The sequence below is a fragment of the Chiloscyllium punctatum genome, unplaced genomic scaffold (genome assembly GCF_047496795.1).
Source record: "Chiloscyllium punctatum isolate Juve2018m unplaced genomic scaffold, sChiPun1.3 scaffold_63, whole genome shotgun sequence".
In the NCBI taxonomy this organism is placed as follows: domain Eukaryota; kingdom Metazoa; phylum Chordata; class Chondrichthyes; order Orectolobiformes; family Hemiscylliidae; genus Chiloscyllium; species Chiloscyllium punctatum.
The window spans coordinates 32,641-39,168 of NW_027309797.1; positions in this window are offsets into that span (position 1 = coordinate 32,641).

Consider the following 6,528-nt stretch of genomic DNA (forward strand, 5'->3'; position numbering starts at 1 on the left):
CGCGCCCTCTGTTTCAGACCCTCTGTTTCAGACCCTCTGTTTCTCGCCCTCTGTTTCAGCCCCTCTGTTTCAGACCCTCTGTTTCTCGCCCTATGTTTCGCGCCCTCTATTTCGCGCCCTCTGTTTCAGACCCTCTGTTTCAGCCCCTCTGTTTCAGCCCCTCTGTTTCAGACCCTCTGTTTCTCGGCCTCTGTTTCGGCCCCTCTGTTTCTCGCCCTCTTTTTCGGCCCCTCTGTTTCGCGCCCTCAGTTTCAGACCCTCTGTTTCAGACCCTCTGTTTCAGACCCTCTGTTTCTCGCCCTCTGTTTCGTGCCCTCTGTTTCGCGCCCTCTGTTTCAGACCCTCTGTTTCGGCCCCTCTGTTTCCCGCCCTCTGTTTTGGCCCTCTGTTTAAGGCCTCTGTTTCAGACCCTCTGTTGCAGACCCTCTGTTTCTCGCCCTCTGTTTCGCGCCCTCTGTTTCGCGCGCTCTGTTTCAGACCCTCTGTTTCGGCCCCTTGCTTTCCCGCCGTCTGTTTCGGCTCCTGTGTTTCTAGCCCTCAGTTTCTCGCCCTCTGTTTCAGACCCTCTGTTTCAGACCCTCTGTTTCTCGCCCCGTGTTTCGCGCCCTCTGTTTCGCGCCCTCTGTTTCAGTCCCTCTGTTTCAGAACCTCTGTTTCTCGCCCTCTGTTTCAGCCCCTCTGTTTCAGACCCTCTGGTTCGCGCCCTCTGTTTCGCGCCCTCTGTTTCGTGCCTTCTGTTTCAGACCTCCTGTTTCAGACCCTCTGTTTCAGACTCTCAGTTTCTCGCCCTCTGTTTCAGACCCTCTGTTTCAGACCCTCTGTTTCTCGCCCTCTGCTTCGGCCCCTCTGTTTCTGGCCCTCTGTTTCAGTCCCTCTGTTTCAGAACCTCTGTTTCTCGCCCTCTGTTTCAGCCCCTCTGTTTCAGACCCTCTGGTTCGCGCCCTCTGTTTCGCGCCCTCTGTTTCGCGCCCTCTGTTTCAGATCCCCTGTTTAAGACCCTCTGTTTCAGACTCTCTGTTTCTCGCCCTCTGTTTTAGCCCCTCTATATCTCGCCCTCTGTTTCTCGCCCTCTGTTTCGCGCCCTCTGTTTCAGACCCTCTGTTTCAGACCCTCTGTTTCTCGCCCTCTGTTTCAGACCCTGTGTTTCAGACCCTCTGTTTCAGCCCCTCAGTTTCAGACCCTCTGTTTCAGACCCTCTGTTTCTCGCCCTCTGTTTCGCACCCTCTCTTTCAGACCCTCTGTTTCTCGCCCTCTGTTTCTCGCCCACTGTTTCAGCCCCTCTGTTTCTCGCCCTCTGTTTCAGACCCTCTGTTTCTCGCCCTCTGTTTCTCGCGCTCTGTTTCAGACCCTCTGTTTTAGACCCTCTGTCTCTCGCCCACTGTTTCGCGCCCTCTGTTTCAGCCCCTCTGTTTCACCCCTCTGTTTCAGACCCTCTGTTTCAGACCCTCTGTTTCTCGCCCCCTGTGTCGGCCCCTCTGTTTCTCGCCCTCTCTTTCAGACACTCTGTTTCTCGCCCTCTGTTTCAGCCCCTCTGTTTCAGACCCTCTGTTTCTCACCCTCTGTTTCACACCCTCCGTTTCGCGCCCTCTGTTTCAGACCCTCTGTTTGTCACCCTCTGTTTCTCGCCCTCTGTTTCAGCCCCTCTGTTTCAGACCCTCTGTTTCTCGCCCTCTGTTACAGCCCCTTTGTTTCTCGCCCTCTGTTTCAGACCCTCTGTTTCTCGCCCTCTGTTTCTCGCGCTCTGTTTCAGACCCTCTGTTTCAGACCCTCTGTTTCTCGCCCACTGTTTCGCGCCCTCTGTATCAGCCCCTCTGTTTCAGACCCTCTGTTTCAGACCCTCTGTTTCTCACCCTCTGTGTCGGACCCTCTGTTTCTCGCCCTCTCTTTCAGACACTCTGTTTCTCGCCCTCTGTTTCAGCCCCTCTGTTTCAGACCCTCTGTTTCTCACCCTCTGTTTCGCACATTCCGTTTTGCGCCCTCTGTTTCAGCCCCTCTGTTTCAGACCCTCTGTTTCTCGCGCTCTGTTTCAGACCCTCTGTTTCAAACCCTCTGTTTCAGACCCTCTGTTTCTCGCCCTCTGTGTCGGCCCCTCTGTTTCTCGCCCTCTCTTTCAGACACTCTGTTTCTCGCCCTCTGTTTCAGACCCTCTGTTTCTCACCCTCTGTTTCGCACCCTCCGTTTCGCGCCCTCTGTTTCAGACCCTCTGTTTGTCACCCTCTGTTTCTCGCCTTTTGTTTCAGCCCCTCTGTTTCAGACCCTCTGTTTCTCGCCCTCTGTTTCGCGCCCTCTGTTTCTCGCCCTCTGTTTCGGCCCCTCTGCTACTGACCCTCTGTTTCAGACGCTCTGTTTCAGCCCCTCTGTTTCAGACCCACTGTTTCAGATCCTCTGTTTCAGCCCCTCTGTTTCTGATCCTCTGTTTCAGAAACTCTGTTTCAGCCCCTCTGTTTTAGACCCTCTGTTTCTCGCCCTCTGTTTTGATCCCTCTGTTTCAGACCCTCTGTTTCAGCCCCTCTGTTTCAGCCCCTCTTGTCAGCCCCTCTGTTTCTCGCCCTCTATTTCAGCCCCTCTGTTTCAGACCCTCTGTTTCAGACCTTCTGTTTCTCGCCCTCTGTTTCAGCCCCTCTGTTTCAGACCCTCTGTTTCAGCACCTCTGTTTCAGCCCCTCTGTTTCAGCCCCTCTGTTTCAGACCCTCTGTTTCAGACCCTCTGTTTCGCGCCCTCTGTTTCAGACCCTCTGTTTCAGACCCTCTGTTTCAGCGCCTCTGTTTCAGACCCTCTGTTTCAGACCCACTGTTTCTCGCCCTCTGTTTCGCGCCCTCAGTTTCAGACCCTCTGTTTCGCGCCCTCTGTTTCAGCCCCTCTGTTTCAGCCCCTCTGTTTCAGCCCCTCTGTTTCTCGCCCTCTGTTTTAGCCCCTCTGTTTCAGACCATCTGTTTCAGCACCTCTGTTTCAGCCCGTCTGTTTCAGACCCTCTATTTATCGCCCTCTGTTTTGAGCCCTCTGTTTCAGACCCTCTGTTTCAGACCCTCTTGTCAGCCCCTCTGTTTCTCGCCCTCTGTTTCAGCCCCTCTGTTTCAGACCCTCTGTTTCAGACCCTCTGATTCTCGCCCTCTGTTTCAGCCCCTCTGTTTCAGACCCTCTGTTTCAGCACCTCTGTTTCAGCCCCTCTGTTTCAGCCCCTCTGTTTCAGACCCTCTGTTTCAGACCCTTTGTTTCGCGCCCTCTGTTTCAGACCCTCTGTTTCAGACCCTCTGTTTCAGACCCTCTGTTTCTCGCCCTCTGTTTCAGACCCTTTGTTTCAGACCCTCTGTTTCAGACACTCTGTTTCTCGCCCTCTGTTTCTCGCCCTCTGTTTCAGACCCTCTGTTTTGGCCCCTCTGTTTCTCGCCCTCTGCTTCGGCCCCTCTGTTTCGCGCCCTCTGTATCAGACACTCTGTTTCTCTCCCTCTGTTTCAGACCCTCTGTTTCTCTCCCTCTGTTTCAGACACTCTGTTTCAGACCCTCTGTTTCAGACCTCTGTTTCTCGCCCTCTGTTTTGTGCCCTCTGTTTCAGACCCTCTGTTTCAGACCCTCTGTTACTCGTGCTCTGTTTCTCGCCCACTGTTTCAGACCCTCTGTTTCAGACCCTCTGTTTCTCGCCCTCTGTTTCACGCCCTCTGTTTCGCACCCTCTGTTTCGCGCCCTCTCTTTCGCGCCATCTGTTTCAGACCCTCTGCTTCGGCCCCTCTGTTTCGCGCCCTCTGTTTCAGACCCTCTGTTTCAGACCCTCTGTTTCAGCCCCTCTGTTTCAGCCCCTCTTGTCAGCCCCTCTGTTTCTCGCCCTCTATTTCAGCCCCTCTGTTTCAGACCCTCTGTTTCAGACCCTCTGTTTCTCGCCCTCTGTTTCAGCCCCTCAGTTTCAGACCCTCTGTTTCAGCACCTCTGTTTCAGCCCCTCTGTTTCAGCCCCTCTGTTTCAGACCCTCTGTTTCAGACCCTCTGTTTCACGCCCTCTGTTTCAGACCCTCTGTTTCAGACCCTCTGTTTCAGCGCCTCTGTTTCAGACCCTCTGTTTCAGACCCACTGTTTCTCGCCCTCTGTTTCGCGCCCTCAGTTTCAGACCCTCTGTTTCGCGCCCTCTGTTTCAGCCCCTCTGTTTCAGCCCCTCTGTTTCAGCCCCTCTGTTTCAGCCCCTCTGTTTCTCGCCCTCTGTTTTAGCCCCTCTGTTTCAGACCCTCTGTTTCAGCCCCTCTGTTTCAGCCCCTCTGTTTCAGACCCTCTATTTATCGCCCTCTGTTTTGAGCCCTCTGTTTCAGACCCTCTGTTTCAGACCCTCTTGTCAGCCCCTCTGTTTCTCGCCCTCTGTTTCAGCCCCTCTGTTTCAGACCCTCTGTTTCAGACACTCTGACTCTCGCCCTCTGTTTCAGCCCCTCTGTTTCAGACCCTCTGTTTCAGCACCTCTGTTTCAGCCCCTCTGTTTCAGCCCCTCTGTTTCAGACCCTCTGTTTCAGACCCTCTGTTTCGCACCCTCTGTTTCAGACCCTCTGTTTCAGACCCTCTGTTTCAGACACTCTGTTTCTCGCCCTCTGTTTCTCGCCCGCTGTTTCAGACCCTCTGTTTCGGCCGCTCTGTTTCTCGCCCTGTGCTTCGGCCCCTCTGTTTCGCGCCCTCTGTATCAGACCCTCTGTTTCAGACCCTCTGTTTCTCTCCCTCTGTTTCAGCCCCTCTGTTTCAGACCCTCTGTTTCAGACCCTCTGTTCCAGACCCTCTTTTTTTCGCCCTCTGTTTCTCGCCCTATGTTTCAGACCCTCTGTTTCAGACCCTCTGTTTCAGACCCTCTGTTTCTCGCCCTTTGTTTCTCGACCTCTGTTTCAGCCCCTCTGTTTCTCGCCCTCTGTTTCGCGCCCTCTGTTTCGCGCCCTCTGTTTCAGACCCTCTGTTTCGGCCCCTCTGTTTCCCGCCCTCTGTTTCGGCCCCTCTGTTTCGCGCCCTCTGTTTCACGACCTCTGTTTCAGGCCCTGTGTTTCAGGCCCTCTTTATCTCGCCCTCTGTTTCTCGCCCTCTGTTTCAGACCCTCTGTTTCAGACCCTCTGTTTCAGCCCCTCTGTTTCAGGCCCTCTGTTTCAGACCCTCTGTTTCTCGCCCTCTTTATCTCGCCCTCTGTTTCTCGCCCTCTGTTTCAGACCCTCTGTTTCGGCCCCTCTGTTTTGCGCCCTCTGTTTCAGACCCTCTGTTTCTCGTCCTCTGTTTCGCGCCCTCTGTTTCGCGCCCTCTGTTTCAGACCCTCTGTTTCGGCCCCTCTGTTTCCCGCCCTCTGTTTCGGCCCCTCTGTTTCGCGCCCTCTGTTTCACGACCTCTGTTTCAGGCCCTGTGTTTCAGGCCGTCTTTATCTCGCCCTCTGTTTCTCGCCCTCTGTTTCAGACCCTCTGTTTCAGACCCTCTGTTTCAGCCCCTCTGTTTCTCGCCCTCTGTTTCGCGCCCTCTGTTTCGCGCCCTCTGTTTCGCGCCCTCTGTTTCAGCCCCTCTGTTTCAGACCCTCTGTTTCTCGCCCTCTGTTTTGCGCCCTCTGTTTCGCGCCCTCTGTTTCAGACCCTCTGTATCGGGCCCTCTGTTTCTCGCCCTATGTTTCGCGCCCTCTATGTCGCGCCCTCTGTTTCAGCCCCTCTGTTTCAGCCCCTCTGTTTCAGCCCCTCTGTTTCAGCCCCTCTGTTTCAGCCCCTCTGTTTCAGCCCCTCTGTTTCTCGCCCTCTTTTTCGGCCCCTCTGTTTCGCGCCCTCAGTTTCAGACCCTCTGTTTCAGACCCTCTGTTTCAGACCCTCTGTTTCTCGCCCTCTGTTTCATGCCCTCTGTTTCGCGCCCTCTGATTCAGACCCTCTGTTTCGGCCCCTCTGTTTCCCGCCCTCTGTTTCGGCCCCTCTGTTTCTCGCCCTCTGTTTCAGCCCCTCTGTTTCAGACCCTCTGTTTCAGACCCTCTGGTTCGGCCCCTTGCTTTCCCGCCATCTGTTTCAGCCCCTGTGTTTCTAGCCCTCAGTTTCTCGCCCTCTGTTTCAGACCCTCTGTTTCAGACCCTCTGTTTCTCGCCCCGTGTTTCGCGCCCTCTGTTTCGCGCCCTCTGTTTCAGTCCCTCTGTTTCAGAACCTCTGTTTCTCGCCCTCTGTTTCAGCCCCTGTGTTTCAGACCCTCTGGTTCGCGCCCTCTGTTTCGCGCCCTCTGTTTCGCGCCCTCTGTTTCAGACCTCCTGTTTCAGACCCTCTGTTTCAGACACTCAGTTTCTTGCCCTCTGTTTCAGACCCTCTGTTTCAGACCCTCTGTTTCTCGCCCTCTGTTTCGCGCCCTCTGTTTTGCGCCCTCTGTTTCAGACCCTCTGTTTCGGCCCCTCTGTTTCCCGCCCTCTGTTCCGGCCCCTCTGTTTCGCGCCCTCTGTTTCACGACCTCTGTTTCAGGCCCTGTGTTTCAGGCCCTCTTTATCTCGCCCTCTGTTTCTCGCCCTCTGTTTCAGACCCTCTGTTTCAGACCCTCTGTTTCAGCCCCTCTGTTTCAGACCCTCTGT